General features: G+C 38.3%; 1 long non-coding RNA gene across 1 annotated transcript; it reads right to left on the bottom strand.

Annotated features, from left to right (window-relative positions):
• Positions 1 to 1,225: 1,225 nt before the first annotated feature.
• On the bottom strand, positions 1,226 to 8,295 carry LOC140332605 (uncharacterized). Its single transcript, XR_011921193.1, has 4 exons — positions 8,031 to 8,295; positions 5,479 to 5,641; positions 1,791 to 1,850; positions 1,226 to 1,665 (listed from the first exon to the last, which is right to left on the bottom strand). It is a non-coding gene; the product is annotated as an uncharacterized lncRNA (long non-coding RNA).
• Between the last annotated feature and the right edge of the window lie 11,600 nt (positions 8,296 to 19,895).

The following is a 19,895-nucleotide window of genomic DNA, read 5'->3' as shown; positions in this document are numbered from 1 at the left end:
TGTACCTATTGGTAACCCAGGTCCACTCCAAAGCCTTATAAAACTTTCAGTTTGTCTACATGAATAAAGGAAAAAAATACAAAAATATTCAAAATATATACATCTCTTTTTTTGGTAACATACTAAACAAGCAAACTTTTTTTTAATTCATGAACTAGCTCTAGGATCAAGTCTTTTCAGATATGTGTTTAATTGAGGTTATAAAACTATAACTAATGTAATGTTTTGTTGAGATGTATATTATATTACATTTCCCTATTGTACAGAAGATGACTGGAGAAACAGAACATTATATTCATTATATTTTGGGGCTAATCAACCCAATGGAATCTCAGAGAGCAATAAAATCTAGACAAATATTATAAAGCTTCAAACTAGTTTTTCTGTTTTCGTTGCCCCAATTGGGATATTTCTTCTCATTTTCTGATATGATTAAAACAGATCTGATTTTAAAAAATGATTTTACCTTTGTTTCTTCTTACTTTTCCTACTTTATCCATACAAAAATCTCTAGTTTGGGCACTGAAATTCTAGTTTCTTGCACAGGTCTTCCACCAATTTTTACTAGCTGTCGTATCACTTCCATTTCTGAACATTCACCACAGCCAGGTATAGGCCCTGTGTGGGGCATTGATTGATTCCTTTATTTGAGGAAGAGCCAAAGTTCCAGGTAACAGATATCAGATAGACACAAAGTATATATAGTGTTTTATACACAAAATGAATGTATAGTGGAACCTATTTGTTGTTTATACTCAAGATCACAGCTCTGTTGTTATTACATGTGTTATTGATCAGTCAAGGAATAAGTTAGACCTTACAACCATAGAGGTATAGGTGTGCAATATGGGTATGAGATGTTTTTATCATAATTAAGCCAACATGTTTCGGGTGTTCATCAATCCTTAATCAGGGCTGAAACAATTGATAAAATTTGATAAGAGTTCCTGAGCGCTATATAGTATGATCTTTCCAGATACTGGTAAATCCTATTTTTATTATAGTCTGTGAAACTAATTTGATAGATTTGTGAAAAAAAGACTCTCCAGGTATGAAGTCATAATTTGTGTTATTAATATTATCTGTCTTCTTTTATTTATATATCTCATGTCTATTTATTTAAACAAAAGTATAAACATTTGCCTGTCTTCAAGTTAGAAAGTATAATGAATCTGAACTTTGTATGATCCAGTGTCGCTAGATTCCAGGAATCTCCTCCTGTCCAGTTTGATGGCTCATTTTCTGAAGTTTCTCTGCTTGGTGTATCGCCAGTAATACATGACATTCTATCACGTTGATATATCATAGACAGTTTAAGAAGCAGGTGGTTTCTTTGGAAATATCTCACCTTAACAAACAGGTAAGCAAAGCATTTCCTCAAACCACAACAATATAGAAAATAGGGATTTGATTAATCATTTATTTTTTCAATTAGATGGAAAAAAGCTTGGATGTGAAAGATCATTTCATACATTTTAATGATCTATAAATCTTGATCAGGTTGTGCAAGAGTGCAAGTTAATATTAGGAAACACTCTGCCTGAAACAAGTTGGCTATAAATGTCCGACCATTAAAGCTACAACTGATGATGGAATTTTCATCTTCGCCTCCCACTCTTCACCAGAGCCCCTGATGTGTGTTCTGGCTGGCAGGATGACAAATAACTGCAAGGAGAGAAAAGAAAAGTTAGACAAAACTCTCTTATTACCTTTCTCATAGAAGGCAGGAATCTCAGAATAAGTCAATCTTCAGAGGCTACCAGCATATCACTAGGCAATAATAGGCTTACCTATTTGAAAGCCCAGCATGTTTTTCAAAGTTATGGATGCAACTTGTAATAAATGTTTATCTGTAAAAATGGTTCAAAAAAAGAGAATAAAATGGACATAATAAAACATTCTTTAATGTTTACAAAATGATTTACAGAAGAAAATTGTTTTTATAGTGCAAAGGCTTTTATGGTCATTTTACTCAGAATGCTATTTTTTTAAATCTTTCAAAAAAACTTTAGTTACAATGCCCCACCAGTGTTCTCCGTGGTAAGAAATAGAATATTTATAGATTCTTTCTGGTGTGATGTCTAAAGGGGCAAAGACTGCGTCATGAGGAATTGCAGATGGTGCTGTTATTTTCAGGCTGTTTTCCTTCAACTTGCTTTTAGCTGCCAGTTATTTTTGCTGAAAATTATTCAGTGTTTCAGGTTATTGGAAGGGGCAGAAAAAGCACCTGTGAGTTTGTAGTAACATGTCTGGAACCTGGCAGTGTTATTCAAGAAGAGAGTCTATTCATAATTAATTAAATCATTCATTATGCATGCTCTATTTTGCAAAGGTGGAAAATCAAGACAAACTGATACCTTATTTTTTTTATATTTTGGAACTTTTTGTATAGCACTATGCTGCCCATAGTAAAATACAAGAAAACAAGGTAAGGCTCTATGTTCCTTTGTCCTCACCATATGTGAGGTTTTGATGGTAGATACACTCTGTACTGTTGTTCAGTAAATTTAGACCACAAAGAAAGTCTGAAGCTTTACTGATAACAGGCAGGAATGGGGTAAGACTTGAAAAAAATGTTTAATGTGAAAGTATCATTGCTTTGCCTAATTTAAACCCAAAATCACCTTCTTCCTTCTACAGCATGTCCCAGCATATATTTATTTTTACCTTGCTTCTGTAGCAGAAATAATTGCTTATGACGATTGGACTCCTAAAAGTCCTATTAGATATTTTTTGTATTTATTATTTTTGAGAAAGTACCAGGAGGAACATACAACAAAGGGCAGGAACACCCCAAAATCCCAGAGGGTCAGCAGCTACAGCAGGCAGGTATTGCTGCTGGACTGTCTAAGACATATAGGATGTTGTGTGTTGAGGCAGCTCAAAAGGTTCCAGCTCTAATTAAAATATAATTTTTGAGCTGATCCTTTAACTATACAATTAATTTCCCTTGATCATTTAATAAATTGTAAAACTTTTTTTCAGAGCACGATTCAAGAAAGCCCATCAAGGCAACATGCCAAATAGCTTGGAAAGTTTTCTGACCTACTTTACTTTTGGCTGTGGTTGGGTGGTACCCATTGCAAAACCATTAAGTGGTCTCCTATTCTGTTTCATTTTCTTAAAAAAAAAATCTTTCTTAAAACAACATTCTAATTCTTTTCATACTCATCATAGTAAGGTCCATAAACTATATACATCCATTTTATGTGTACATCAAATACTAATATTACCCCATGGTAGCCAGGCAGTGCAATGCAATATTTTACCAGCCATATAGGTTAAATGTGGAACAGTGATAGTCCAAATGATTCATATTAGTAATGATTGTGTACTATATAAACAGATAAATCTAAGAATAAGTATGTGTATTTGTAAGGCCCTGGTCCAGCGCCAGTACTCACCAGACACCAGTCCCCTAATTTAATGCCACACTCTTCAGCTATAGCAAGCCCATGCTCAGCCGTGGGAGACTGGTTGTGTTACCTAGCACTCTGTTGCCCCAGGTCGTAGTGCGCAAAGGATGGTGCCTGGGGACGGGCTGGCAGAGGACAAGGAGCCCACAGATAAAGCAATACCAAAATTTCAACAGAAACTAGTCCAGAATACAGAGCAAGAGGTCATAGAGAGGTAATCTGTCCACCAAGTGAGGTAAACAAGGGCAAAACACAAGCAGAGTTGGGGTTACAGGCAAATGGTCGCCCCAGCCAACATGAATTTACAGGGTCAGAAACAGGCCAAGCAACAGTACGTATAACACAGCAGCAGCAAGTCAGCCTAGCTAAACGCTACAACAGGCACCGGTGACTGGGGGCAGAGAGGCTGTAAAGCCCCAGCAGCCAATGGCAGCACAGGATACAGTCAGAAACTAATCTTCCTATCAAATCCCCTTCATCTGGGCTCAGCCTTGGCGTGTGTGCTGGGGATGCCAATAACGTATATCAGGCTGCATGACTCAAGGGAAGCAGAGGCTGCTGCTATAACTTAGTTCTCCTTGCTGCTGCAAGTGACATCCCTGGACAGAATGGAGAGTGTTTGATATTGGGATGGCCCACAGCATAAGATTGCTGGACAGATAAGCATCTTCTAACAGAATTTGTATGTGTGTGAAAAAAAACCCCAAAATAACATGACTGCAATAACTTGCAGAGGAATTGGCCCATGAAGGGTAAAAATCAGTGTTAGTGGAGAAAGTGAGGTCTTACCTATCTTATTGTTGATGGTCAGTTGCCACAAGGATGGAAGCTGTGAGGTAATTTTGGAAAGGTTCATGAGAGAGAAGTTGCCCAACCCTTTTTTTGTAAGTGCAGGTAAGGCTAGGACATTTTTGGAAGTCTGGAAGTGAGATTGGCACATTTTTTAACTTTTTCAGAAAGGCAGGTCACCCGATCTCGCGTCTGCACAGTGCGAGATTGGGTAATGTAAGAACAAGAAGGTTGAAGAAGATGGTGGTGCCTGCTGTCCAAAATGTTCTGCACAGGACCGACTGGTCTGGGACCTACTTGCAGGGATCTGAGACAGTTACGTTGCTCTTTGGATGAATAAAAGTGGGAAAAAGCATTCTGTTGAGTCTATCAAGTCCTTGGAAAACTCTTTATTTGAAGCTAAATCTCATAGGGGTTAAACTCCTAGCTGTCATATACATGGCAGACTGGAGATCTGCTCCATACTGCAGCAACATAATAGCATTTTTCAAGCTGACAGTTCTCATCCCCATCTCCTTAAAAAAGGTCTCCCTCCGAGACCGCTAATGAGGATAAAGTCGAAAGTTAGGAATGAAAAGAAATTACTCGACAGATTGCAGGAAATGTCAAATAAATTCATTGCTGAAGGATACAACGGAACAGTGCGGCCTCAGCTACTGAAGAAGATAATTTATACAGCTTGATCCCCCTAAGTTCACAGCCCAGGTATTCAGTCATTGTGCAGTCATTTTTCATTTGAGGTATTACTGATATTCATTTAGGCTTGCTATAATTATTATAATATTATTTTTTTTTAGCAACCAGGGAGAGAACGAAATGAACATGCTGTAACAGACTTCTGTCACCAGTACAAACCTTCACAATCAGTTGGCTGATTGCAAATTGGTAAGGCTCATGTTATCCATAGACGCCACAAAACTTACATTTCAAATTCCATATTCTGTAGTTTTCATTCACTAGAGACTAAGGAAAAGCTCCTGTTGCTCAAAACAACTATTTACGATGATTTTTCAACTGGAAGTGCATGAATGACAGTTAGTTGAAAGGTGATTGACTGATAGGAGCAACGTGAACATTTTCCAAAACATTTTGTAACCTAACCAGATTCCAATTTTGTTTTCTGCAGTACCGGTTGGAGAATTAAATAGGGATTCTCATTTGTTGTATAACAAATGAATAACACAATTTTTTCCCCACTAGCATACTTCCACACCCCCAAGATAATTATTCTTTGAACTTAAAGCAGAACATTTATTAAAAAAGCACAACTTACCTTTACTTTTGTAAAGCTTTTGAACATTTCACAAACCAAGTCCAGTAGGTCCCGCTCCTCTTTTCTTTCCTGCATGGATGGGACAGTGTGAATGTCCATCTTCTTTATTCTTTTTCCAGGTTTTACTTACCCGTGCAGGCGAAAGATTGGATGACATGTGTTTCTGAAAATGAAAAGAATAAAAAAGGAACAATCAAACTCCCCATTCTTTTTTTTTTCTATTTTTTAGCTTAGTTTTATCATCAATATGTCTAGTAACAATGCCAAAAATGATACACTTTTTCCAAGATATGAGCTTAAACAAGACTGATAACAAGGGTGACATTAAAGGTTTATAAATTTATATAGTGGCATTTATTAAATCTGATTAGTTTAAACTGAATATACAGTATAAGCATAGTTTTCAGTGAAAACCATATCAAAAGTGAATCCAAAAGTCTTCACTAACTTCTTTGAAGGTCAATAGCTCTGCTGCTAATTAGGTTGGCCAATGGCTCTGCACATATTGTTACATTTCTACCACTATAAGGGTTGGTCGGTGGCTTTGCACTAAAACATAAAAAGATCATTCTGTAACAGGGTTGGCTAATTGTTCTGCATATAACATTAAATGATTATCATTAATAGTAAGGCTAATCTAGTCTAGGACTAAAAGAACTATTAAAAATAGTCATGATCTACATACATATTCAGTTGCCTGTCTTCTTGGATCCATTGGCATCAAGTTTATAATTGGACACTCCTAGGGTTACTTTAATGCTCTGTGTTATATTATTGTTAAAAAAGTGTCTCATGCATTATCCTGGTCTCTTGCTTTGTCATGGAGCAGAAGAAGTGTCGGGTGCTACCATCTTTTTTCCTTTTTATCTGTCTTCTGACAAGGTCACCCAATTTCGTACTGACGGGCTTGAGATCGGGTGATGTAGCCTGTTGTAGTTGTAAAAAAAGTGCTGATCTTACTGCGAATGCGTGAAAAACTGAAAAGCTTCTATGCCTGAAGCGCAGAAGAAGCAGCCTGAAGCCACCTGGGATTCATGATATACATATTCCAGGAGGCTCTGTGCTACCATTCAGTCTTTACCACCGGGGCAGTAAAGGCATAATGGAAGGAGTTTAGCCTTTTTTGGCAGTATGACTTTTGATGGGAATCTAAACACCTAGTCTGCTGGATGGAAAATGATTGGGTTTTCTGGCATACCTGGCACTGCCAAATTACTTTCTTTATAAGCCCCTCTAGATCCAGTCCTATGGTGACATCCAATATACTAATATTAGTTTGAAATAAAATAGGGAGGATACAGAAGGGGACAAATCACATTCAAAACAGCAAAAACTAGAACAATTGTTTTAAAGGTCATTTAAGGACACATGTTTCATGACTGTGAAATGGGAAAAGGTTTTAGATCACAGTAAGGAATCAGACAAATACAGACCTAGAATTAGGTTGATCTTTCATACAGTTTGTATTGGTTGCATGCTTGTTTGAGCTTTTTTTTGTTATTTGGATACAAATTTAGAATCAAACTGGTGGTATAGAATCAATACCCATTTACAAAAAGTCAAGCAATTTCGTCAGTGTATGGCAGTGTGTCAATCATTGCGTTGACATCACAAAGACATTGCGTGTTGGATGCACTTGATGATGACACCATAAGCTGCTCAGCCTGAGATTCCCAAAAGGTTCTCAACCACCTGCCTGTCTTTGTTATTAGTTTCGTCAGGGGTCAGCAGTTTTGAGATTGCCAGCCTTGCACAAGAAGGAAATGTGTTGGCTTTTTATAAATGGACCATCGAAGTGGGGGTCCAACTGTCAATTCCTGAATGAATGGTCTGGAAGTAGTAAGAGCACTCAGTCATTTTAAGATCCTTCAGTCATCCCTAGGACTCTAGTAAAGATTTTAACCCTACCCAGAATAAGTCTAAAAAATAACAGATTGTTTCCAACACAGATATAAAAGTCTAAAATATATACGATAACAAGCCTTATCTGCTGATCTAAACATGTATCTGCTAAAGACGCATTGACGTTCATGGGTGATTTCTTGAAATCCCCTTCTTTGTTCTGCCTAAAGCTAAATATTCATAAACACTTTCCTCATTCACACAAACTGCCACGGATGCTACATACAAAAACATTCTCTGGAATATCAGCATTGAATGTTATCAGTGCAGTATTTTATGTTTTCCTCTTGGGACCTTGGTTCAGTACTGAACATGCAGCCTCTTAGCACACGTGATGTGGCCTCAAGTAACCTGTTACCTCCCGTATCATCACTTTCATTGCTGTGCTTAATGAACATCAACCATGCTCATGTAATAGTGCTGAGCTCCATGTAACTGGATATGTTATAAACTGATTTTGTCTAAAACTAAAAACAGAAAAAAACAAAAATAGAAAAGTACAGTGAGTCTATCATTAAAGTATATTGAGAAGCATTACAGTAGTATTATAAACTGGTTTTACCTAAATCTATAAACTTCAGAACAAAGATGAAAACAAGGACAGTGATGAAAAGATACTCAACCGGCATTATACAAAATAGGAAACTTACCTGTAGTTGTAAAACAAAGTGTGGGTTTCTTTTAATGGTTCATTACCAGCGATACATCCTTTGCCTATGGTCTTTGCCAAACAAGCTTGTGTGCAAGTGCATAGGAATGCAAAAAAAAAAATCTTGTAGCAATGTAATGCAGCTTAGAGAGAGGACAAATAAGTTAGAATAACCACAAAAGCACCACTGAAGAAAGAACTGATTGCACCAGTGTTTGCCCATCTACACGACAATGAGCGTGCCTTTTGGCATTAAATACTTCATGGCTGGAAATCTATTAACTGCTACTTGTTTCTGCATTTAACACATACCATAAAGCTAGGCCTGGAGCTTGTGAAGTAAGGGAGCTTAGTGGAAGGCCCGAGTGACTAGGCAGACAGTGAGCAGACAGGGTAGGGTTTATATAGTTGTTTTCGGGTGATTAGGAAGTCACTTTTGCATTAGTAAGGGGGTGGAGGTGAGGGAGGGATTAAGGTGATAAAAGGTTAGGAAGTAGGAGGGTGAAGTCACTGATTCTACAGTGTGCAAGAAAGAGCTTCCCACCCGCCAGACCCTTTTTGTGGTAGTACATGGGGGGAGCTTGTTGGACAGTGCGGAACTGTTGGGCAATTGAGGTCCTCGAGGGGAGTGTGTTTTATTGGTACAGGTATCAGTGGGGTTGGGGACCCATCTTTGGTGTTCAGTCTCCTGATTGGTAAAAACAAACAGGATTCTATTGTGATAGTCTACAATTAAGTGGTGATATTATTCCCGAGCTGGGAGAACCAACAAGCCTTTAATTGCACTCATACCTTCCATTTCTCTCTATTCCTTTAACCTGCCTCCACTGATTTTCTTTTACAGGTTGCCATGTTTTTTTTTTTTGGTTCTTTACCCCTTCAGATGGGATTTTTTGGGCTTTAATCGTCCTAATGAACATAAACTTGTTAAAGGCCTGTCTGGACTTTTTGGTGAAGAAATGTGATTTATTGGGTGCTGTGACAGACAAGAAACTATGGTTATTTAGTTAGGAAAACATTGTTTTTTTAATATGTCTGTTGAAATTAATAAATCTGTGTGCCTTGCCTTTTCAACAAAATGTATCATTGTCTGGTATGTTTTTAGGAAGGTGGCAGGAACATGACTAATCATTGGTGAGTATGGTTAAGACCCATGGATACAGTCACATAGTAGAGGCTGGATTCAGATCCTTACAGTGTATATGAACCTAAAAATAAAAATGGCATATTTTACAGCTTACCAGTCTTTAGATAAGGTGGTGTCACGCTCGGAGAGACAGGACCAGCAGGGGGTGCTATGGCTTGCACAGAGGTGATGTGAGCCCTGAGAAAGGCCAAGGTGCAGAGTCTAAGCAGTAACCGGGTTTCTCCAGAGCCCCTGATGGTGAGGATGTTGCCCCGCTGGTTACTGCCAAGTTGCGGTCCTTGGGAACACCAAGGTGGGCAAAACACGGTACCAAATCACAAAGCAGAAGGATAGTCAAGGGAAGTCGGGGTCGAGACAGGCAGCAAGCAAGAGAGGTCAGGTCACACACCAGGGGTCAATAACCAGGGATCCTGGAGACAGACAGCAATGACACAGAGGCCACTGCGGGCACAGGGAACACAGGAGACACTGGAAACAGCAAGAGATACAGGTGAAACACGGATATCCACAGGCAGACAGGAACAGTACAGGGAAGTTGGCTGGGAACCAACAAACTGGACAATGAAGGGTTAACACAGGAGCTGGACACAGGAAACACTGGATTAAGCAGCAGGTGTATAGGAACGAGTTCACAGAACACAAAATGTAGTCTGAAAGCTAGCTAAATAGCCAGGGCTGGTTAAGAGGCTATTTTCTGATTGGCCAGCGTCATTGTCACGTATAACAGGGAGGGGAGGGAAACAGAAAGGTGTATATACTACTAGGCCTCAAATGACTAAGGAAAAAGGGAATGGTCACCCCTTGCAGACACCCTAACATCTCCCTAACTCCTAACCGTATGAGCATCCCCTGATGGTAGGAAATACACCAAAACACCAAAAGTAAAGCAACTTATCTTAGCAGATATCAACAGGAACAAAGGATAGCTCAACACTCCAGCTATTCACAACCCAGCAGTGAATATCAACCGCACAGCATGAAGTGTGAGGCCAGACTAAATGGAGGAGCAGTAACGACCAGCAGCTGCACCTGATGTAAAGGGAGTGGTCATTACAAACAACAACACAGAAACAAGTAAAACCAAAGAGGCTGTCAGATATTCACATATGCAGCTTGTCTGACAGATCCTCAAACTTCTGTCACGGAAGGGACCGTGACAGTCATGGATGGAGTTGATAAAGCTTGGAAACAGAGGTATGCCCAGCATCAGAACTGCCCGCATGTGCAGGGGAGAGATGCCTGTGCTTTAGTGAGGAGCAGTTAAGTGTGACAGGCGGTATTGTTATCTTTCTATTCCAGTCTTTTTCCCTTTTATTTCTGCTTTCAAAAACATTTTCTTTCACTCCATTTTATGCATCAAGGAAACCAAGGTTGTCACCTATGACTGATTTTTCTGTTTGCCTCCTTAACAATAGAAGGGGAGAGCCACAATCTACAGAAAGAATATATGTTTTTTAGAAGACACTGTTTTTTAATCAGCTCACACTACATGACAAAGCCACTGCATTCCTTGCAAGAACAGATATACGAGATCTGTCTATTAAATAATCAAACGGATATAATAACTCACTTTTATTTATTGATATGACAATTCTAATGTTTGTCCCCTTCAATATACTCTCCATTCCCAACTAAGCACCAATATGAACATATGTTGAACAAGGCAGTGCAGGAATATAAGGAAATCAAGTATTTTGCATGCAACACCCTGTCAAAAGAAGAAACAAGAGTGGGTGGAGGGCTGAAATGTTGTCCTTTCTATATCCAAAGCTGGAAGTAGAGAGGTGATCTAGCTATTTTGGTTAACTGCAGCAGAAAAGCCAGGTCACCGACCAGGTGCTGTTAGGACTGCACTGTAAAGAATTTAGGATTGGATAAGCAGAAATATATATCTTTTAGTAGGAAAACAGTTCATTTATATGTGAATTATTCGAACAAGATATTTGAAGCTTTATGCCGGTATCCTTAACTTGTGGATCTATTAAAACACTGATATGATTATACATTTCTTTCCAAACCACAAAGGGAGAAAGCAGAGGGCTCATTTTTATCATGTGTAGACATGCACAGACCACATATGTGAACACAGATGCTGACTTAAGGCAACATTGAACTTCTCTTGATTAAAACCAGGTAGCATGACTAATGCATTTAATATGCAATTACTGAGACTGGGTAAAATTTTCAGGCGCAGGATATCTGGGCAGTTTAAATAAAAATTACTTTTAGAAATTGTGGAAAGAAAGAGAAAGGGTTGCAGTTCAAAAAATGTAAAATATATTTGGACTCGAGGACTGGAGGAAGTAGAGAGTCTGTAATTCTACCTTCAAGAATAGATCAATGTGTGTAAATGTATGATCCTTAAATTTAATTGAATGTGGATGGATTTCTGAGTGGTTGGTGGCTTGGCCTAAATACTGGAACAAAATGGTGAATGAATCGAGGTGCTCGAGTGGAAATGAATAATTACCGTCTCGGATCTCGAAGGGAATGTTCAGATGCTTGCAAGTTTGCAGAGAATTTGTCTAGGTAGAATATTAGAAAATTAGTTAATGGTGATTTATTTTGAAAGGCAGTGATGGTAATATACTTTTACCACTGTAGAGAGTCACTGCCCAGGAACAATTCTGCAACCAGTGAGAAGCAAATCTACTTTGACCTTTTCACTTCTGCTCAAAAAAGTTTCAGCCCATGTAGGACAATAAATGAGGCAATATGTGTTTTTTTTTGGCTTCTGTTTCCATCCAGTTCTGAAATCAATGCTGAATTTCTGCAAATTAGGCCTTTGATGCTTCAAGTGTTGTGTAGTGTTTCCACGTTGAAAATACAACTCCTCTGCTCATGCATGCATTTAACAGCAACTCCTGTAGAGATGTGTTGGAGGCTGAATGGCACACGTCCTGACATATATGGCAGCTTATTCTTGTTATGTCCATGGCAGGCCTGAGAAGTTACAAAGATGCTATGCAAAAGTGAACAGGATTGACACTATATTGAAAAAAAAACAAATTTGAATGTATCACCATACCCTTCACGTAATTGAAGGATATCAATAAACTGGTGATTTGTCGACCTCAAGCAAGTCAGGCAACAATGCCTCTGATGGTCCCTGAAGACTCTTTTTTAACTGGAAGTCTATATTTTGATGCTTTGTTGGGCTCGTTGGATGACGCATACGGTTGCTCTCCAAGACTGGAGAAGATACACTTTAATTGAGCAACTTGGGCGAACCAGCAAACTCGTAAAGGATTTCCTATAAATAATTCACTAATAATTGGCAAATGTTTTGAATCCTGGACCAGATCCATTCCAGATTTACTGAGTCACCCAAATTCCATAGTCTATCTTCTCCAACATTGGAGAGGTTTTATAAACCCCACTGACCTTAATAAACCCCGTCCTTTAGAAGCTGATGTGCAGAACCTACATACACGGTGAAGGACCATTCCTTAAAGTACGGGTTTGTTAGGAGTGCTGAGGCAGTAGTTTCTCCTTATTGGAATGCCATTCAACTGTGTTTATTGTGGTTTATGTAATCATTTCCCAGGTTAATATCTTATAGTATTCACACCAGGGGATGAAATAAATGTACAGCCAGGCAACTGGTATGTGCAAAGCGAGAAGTCCCCAAGGACCATGGTCTCAGTGATCTCATTCTAGTAAACCAAATAGGTTGCTACAGGCTACATCTTTACCTACACAGTAATACCTCTTGACACTCTTTTACCAAAGCAGCCCATATGTTTTCTTTATCGAATATACACTATTCCTCCACTCTCCTGTTAAAGAACATTATATAACAGGCTGACTAATTGGTAATTAAATGGCATTTGTGTTGATGAATAGTAAAAGTGACATTTTATGTGTGGAATTAGCTAATTGCAAGTTCTCATCTCCCAGACATAATGGCAGAAGTCTTGTTGCAGCCAAAAGCTGTCTTGTTGGCATGATTTCAGCTGATAAGGTAATCCTTGGTGGCAGGATGAGATGCTCAGGCCATACCTGGAGGCTTCTGTCTAATATATCTTGTGTGTGTCCTCTTGTAACAGCTGTTCTCATGATTATATTAATGAGTTGATTTGTAGCCGGTATAAACAAAAATCATGGCATGCAGTCACTCTTTCCTATAGCAGTTACCCTGGCACAGTTCTGATGTCTTGGCGGCCCTCGGCCTGTGCTGCTTAGACAGTTATAAAGTAAAGTTGAAGATTTCCTGGGCGTTGCCATGTGAATTGCCTAACTTGAACATCAATCAATGCCAATCCCAACAGTATATACAACATAACTAAGATTAACATTTTTTGCTAGACAAACTTTACTGATATAGAATGTCATGCTTTCCAAAATTGGTATACTTGAAATTGTCACTCAAATGCTACGCGTTTAGCAGATTGTCAAAGCTGTTTTATCGGGAGATGTGCAGAAACATGACATGACATGGTCATGTTACATATTGACCAGCAATGCTAAACCTGATCATGCACTCATCCCTTAGTACTTTATTTGTAATCAGGGGAGGAAGCAAATGGCTGGGAGACTCCACCTGATCCTCAAAGACCATATGTGTGGTGGAGCCATGAGGCTTTCCTGGACTTCTCTCATGTTGTCAGTCTCTTCTCCTCTATAACTTTCATCCCACATACCATCAGCCATTCACCATCTCTTAAAGTGGACCTATCACTGAGAAATGATATATACTGCCATTGCTTAGTGTTATTTGTCTATTTTTGGCTTCAGTTGTTAGTCACACATTTGAAACAAGCATGCAGATATATGTGACAATTAGCTGAATACCTAAGCTGCATAATCATTCTGGGTCATTGATTATGAAGGTATTAAAAACAAAGGATCAGAACACCAATTAATAAGTGGTATATTTTAGTAACAGGTCAAAAATGGCAGCTTACTCAATATTCCAGTGTAGGTCTAAAATTGGGTTGCAATGACTCTTCATTCTCTGGACAATTTAGGTCCCTTGACCCAAACAGAGCAGGTGCAAAAATCTTATTCTGTAAACAATAGATCATTTTTCTAGTTAAGCGAAGCATCTAACAGCACAAAAGTTTCAGTCCAATATTCCCCCTCCAATTGGACATCTTCTTGCACATCTTGCTCTGGGTAGAACCTCCAAAAGGGGAACTGCATTCCACAGAGCTTTTACAATGGCTCTATCTAGGAAAGAGATCAATAAAGGAAAAACCTTTGCTAAAGTTAATACATTTCCTCAGCCCACACCTTTTCACAAACTCTTCACTGAATGTTTGGAGAGGATACATATTCATTGACTTCCCAGTCCAACTACTTTACAGTAAAAGGCAGGAGCAAAAAATACCCCTAAACTTATAACAGCACAAAACGTAAGCAAAGCTTACATGTAAATAAATAGTATGGGCCTGATTTTGTTAAAGCTCTCCAAGGCTGGAGAGGATACACTTTCATCAGTGAATATGAGTGATCCCGCAAACCTGGAATGGATCTGGTCCATAATTCAAAACATTGACTGGATCACCCAGTTTCACTGATGAAAGTGTATCCTCTCCTGCCTTGGAGAACTTTAATAAATAAGGCCCAATTAGTCTTGGGTAAGTGTAAGGTCAGCTAAAGGGTTTTCCAGTGGTTCCCTCCCTGTGTGTTTGATGGTGCTTTTAATACAGGTTATAATATTTAGGGTAAAGAAATCCCCCCTTAACAATAACAAAGAAGGAAACCTATATTATTTGTACATCTCATTGCACTCCTGATGAAGCAAGCTAAAGTGTCTGTAAAATGCATAGAACTTTAGCTTCAAGACCAACTATGATCTTCACATTTAAGATTTGAATATGTAAGAATTAAGTTATTGTATTATTTTAAAGATACTGATTCCCTAAATGTCCCATCTACTGCTTTTCTTTTCTATTGATGTCTAATTAGGGATGTGGCTTCATTGTTGTAAAGTGGAGGGTTTGCATGGATATTTTTATGTCTTACACATGCAACATTTTCAACTTTGTAGCAAAACTTATGTTTAGAAGGTTTTATGGAAACCTACTACAAACTTCAGTTTCATTCAGGAAAATTATTTAAAATTTAACTTTAAACTTAAAATGGGATTATAGAACTGTACAGCCTAAGGCCACATGTGTTTTTCTTTTTTAAATGTGAACCAGTAGCATTTAACCCATTTTCTGTAAGTCAAGGCAGCAATGGAAACACCTCCTGTGCTGCTATTGTTATCCAGTATTTAAATATCACCAACATATTATTCATTGTTACAAAGTCCATAGTCATATAACTAGCTTTCCCTCAAAGGAGCTCACTATCTAATGTCCCTACTATAGTCATATGCCTTTAATACAGTCTAAGGTCAATTTTGGGGGAAAGCCGATTAAAACATTTCACCATGTTGGTCTGGGTTCACATTACAATACTACAGAGAGAGTTGTGATGTCGCCACTGCTATAAACATGACATAGGATGGTGTTTTGGAGTCAACTAATTGTACAAAAGACATACATATTGCTACTAAAAAAATTGTCGCATTTTATTTGGTAGCGTACCCGCAACATTGACAGAATAGGAAGCAACTGTCTGTCACAGCAAGTGTCCAACTACAACACATCTATTGACTACAACACATGTATTGATTACACTCAAAGTCATATGCAGAGAAATCATTCGGAATGAAGGGAGCAATAAAGTCAATGTCATCATCCCACTGTCAGATGTTCAACAATGAGTAGTACAAGTTATTACTTTTCCAGTGCTAGGTGATACATCACAACTCAGCTTGTTAGCCAACAACAAGGCAACAATTCTGATTTTTACCAAACATACTTCTGACTCTCCTTCAAAGCTTTAAGGCTTTGCGTTGCTTTAAAAATAATGTTCTACTTTATTTAGAGCTCATGCTGTGTCCCAAATAGCTTGGCAAATAGACCTCCGCAGAGAGATCACTGTTTCTACACAACAAACAAGTATCTTCTCTACAGCATTCCAGAAGACTAGACAGACTCAGACTGTGGCGGCTAAAGAAAACAAACTATAAGCATTTTATACACCTTTGGATTTGATGGACCTGGCATTTACTGACTGACTGATGTAAACTAAAAGTGAATTTGGGCTTTAAAATATATTCTGACTAAATGGAAGTTTCCTAATCTTCATAGAAATGTGTGGCAGAGTTTTGTATCACCCCTTGCTCTTTTTACTTCTTGTCTTATCAACTTCTAACAAAACAATAAAGCACAAGCTGGCAATATGAACAACACTGTTAATCACAGCAAGCAGCGCGACAACGCTAATCGCTAATTAAACATACTCCAAGTAGCAAACAATTTAATTTCATTTTACAACACAACCTGATTTGTGTAGCCGCTGCTTGGCTAGATGGCTCCTCAAATTTGTTTTTATAGAAGACATCTAACATTTAAAAGGCAAGGCTGTTTTATTAATTGGCTCGCTCACCTTTTATAAGCCTGCTAACAAATAACTGAATGCATTACTTTAATTTGCAGGGACTATAAACCTATAGCAAGCTAGTCCTTGTGTAGCATAATATTTCTTTAATGTAGAACGGGCCAATTATTCACAAAGCAATTAGGGTTCTTAAAAATCCAAATCCCATTTAATGCCGTCTGCACTGCACTTTGCTTGTTCGGCAAAGCTGACATCTGTAGGCCGTATTATCCATTTATCCCGATATGACTTGTTAAAATGTGATTTGTGTGTTTTTTCTACTTCATATAATCAAGAGAGATTCTTTTGATTGTTTTAAGGCGAAACAGATTTTCATCAATAATTTAGGCCTTTTCAGTACAGAAGGAGATATATGAGGACTGAAATATTCTGTGTTCTGCCCTTGAAATGGGTTCATATACATAACCATTTGTCAGGCAGTTATCAGCAGAGTTTTAGCTGCAAAAAGCGCAGCTCTGGTTGAATTTGAAAGGCAGAAAACCTAAATCAATTTCCCACCAGAAGTGCAGTAGAATTTGGATTATTATTATTAATAAACCGTATTTACATTGTGTCAACATATTACTTGGTGCTGTATATTAAATCGGGGTTGCAAATGACAGACAGTGACACAGGAGGAGAGGACCAGAAGAGTTTACAATTTAGGAGGTCGGAGAAGTAGCACACAATATAGGACTGGGGATAGAGATTGGAGGGTGAATAATGAGGGTTTAAGAGACAGAGGAAGATGGGTAGGTGTGTATTAAAAGATGGGTTGTGAGTGCTCTTTTAAATGAACATAAAGTTGGAACAAGCCGAATAGGATGAGGAAGACCAATCCAGTTGGGTTGCAACTCTTTGCGGGCAACTCTTTGCGGGCAGCTCTAGAAAAGTCTTAGAGCAGTGCGTGTGATGAGGTTATGAGTGAGGAAGTCATTAGTAGGTCAATGGAGGAGCGGAGAGAGCGGCTAGAGAAGTATTTTTTTTTTACCAGGACAGAAAGGTAAGTGGGACAAGAACTGTGAAGGGATTTGAAGACAAAGCACAGGAGCTTGAATTTGATTCTAAGGTGAAATGGAAGCCAATAGAGAGAACTACAAAGAGATGCAGCGGAAGAGGAGCGGTGGGAAGGATGGATGAGTCTGGCTGCAGCATTCATAATAGATTGTAGAGGAGAGAGTCGGGTTAGTGGAATACCAGAGAGGAGGATGTTACAGTAGTCCAGACGAGAGATGATAAGAGCATGTACACGGAGTTTGGTGGTCTCGGGACAGGTAGGGCCGGTTTTGAAGATGTTGCGCAGGTGAAAAATGGAAATGTTCTGATTGTGAGGGAGGAAAGGAGAGGGCAGAACTGAAGTAAAGTTTGGATAATGGAAGGGGTGTGCAAAATTGGCTGGGGTTTTTCTTTACATTCTCTACATTTTAACTTAACAAATTCAAAATTGATATATATTGCAGCTTACCAGGTGATTGAATAAGTTTTGTTTTTTTTTACTTCTCCTCTAACTATTTGTTTATTGTAAAAAATGGCATTCACAGGAATAAAACCAATACAAACAATAATGGGGCATTTCAGTTTAGATCAGCAGGTATTTTCTGTATTGCCTTATATTGAATCGCTCTATCCTTGGAAGGCACCGTTTATGCCTCTCAGATCCATGGCAGACTTCCATGATAAAGATCCTCTATTGCTATTGTATAGCTGCTGCAAGTGTAATGTAACCATGGGCCCTAGGAGACCGTTGGTAAAGATTTCTGCTGGGACCCTTCGTCTTTGACAATTTCAGACTATTGTAACATACTGGTAAAGGTAAGTACAAAGTATCAATAAATGGTATCCTAAGCAGCCAAATGAGTTGTTACCTTGTTACTTTACAAACCAAGGTACATTGGTTATAATGAGAGATTACTGCTACCTATCTGACAGCTCAAACCTGTCTTGACATTCTCCCCTGGCACAACAAAGCATTTTCACCCAGAGACCTGCCACTTATTGGGTAATTTTCCTTTTTTTGGTCCATTCCCTGTTAACCCCATGGTTGTACATGAAAATACCAGCAGATCAGCCCATCTGATACCAAGAACAATGCAACGCTCACAGTCACTTATACCTGTCTTTACCTGTCTTACCCATTCTATTTTCAGTCAGAACATACGTAATCTTATGCTCATGCTTTTTTGGATGTTGCTGTGGTGATGCATCTCTACGATAACGCCGACAATGGTGATGTCTGGTTCCAGGTATTGGAGGCCGGACAAGGTTTCTCCATAGAGAAGAGTTCCTACTTGGACGTCTGAAGTGGCGTTTCTTTGATCTGGTTAAGTGATTGGCTACATTTTTCTGGGACTCATGCTACAGTGGAGGTTATTGGAGTTATAAATGTGTGGAATTTTTATCTCTGGGATCATAAAGTAATGTGGTGCAGCTAACTATAAGAACATTTTTAAAGATTGTGTTTGTTAATATTTTGTTTGCTTTGTTTTATGATACAGTTTGTTACTTTTGGCCTAAAAAGATGGTCTGATGAAGCAGGGATTTTGTGAAACGCGTCACTAGTGAAGCATTATTACTTTTATTATTATTAACAATAAACAGGATTTATATAGCACCAACATATTACGCAGTGCTGCAAATGACAGACAGATACAGACAATGACAGAGGAGGAGGAGAGGACCCTGCCCAGAAGAGCTTACAATCTAGGAACATGGTCTGATGACCTTAGGAAAAAGCAAAGATTAAAGCTTTTCTGGAAGTACGATTGTATAAGTGGTCATTTTAACATATGTGTATTTAAATGTGATTTTATGGTATATAATAAGAAACAAAGTTTTTGCATTTTATGGTTGTATTTGTATTTTTTGGAAGTTCCCTAAACTACTCATTCTTTGTTTGGGGGTATGTTATATGTTTTTTAATCTATGTTTTTTAATCTAAAAAGTGGTTAATCTATGATCAGTATTAGAAATGGGAATGTATAGTATTTTTCTTAGTTGGGATTGTGTATGTTCCTAGAAGAAGGCACGTATATGTGACACAAAACGGTCAGTTACTATACAGAACTTTCAAGAGCACTTATAAATATACATTTGCACCTAATTCTCTCTTTCTGTAATCTCAGACTGAACTGCTACAATTAGATATTTCATTTCTGATTTAGAAGCCAGGCAAAAAAGTTACTTTGAAATGCTGTCATAAAATGTGCAGCATTCCCTTTGTGAAATAGAGGTGATACTGCAAATATATATTATTGATGTTGCGTATTGTTATTGAAGAAGAAC

The sequence above is a fragment of the Pyxicephalus adspersus genome, chromosome 6 (assembly GCF_032062135.1).
Source record: "Pyxicephalus adspersus chromosome 6, UCB_Pads_2.0, whole genome shotgun sequence".
Lineage (NCBI taxonomy): Eukaryota > Metazoa > Chordata > Amphibia > Anura > Pyxicephalidae > Pyxicephalus > Pyxicephalus adspersus.
This window is presented reverse-complemented; position numbering and strand designations above follow the sequence as displayed.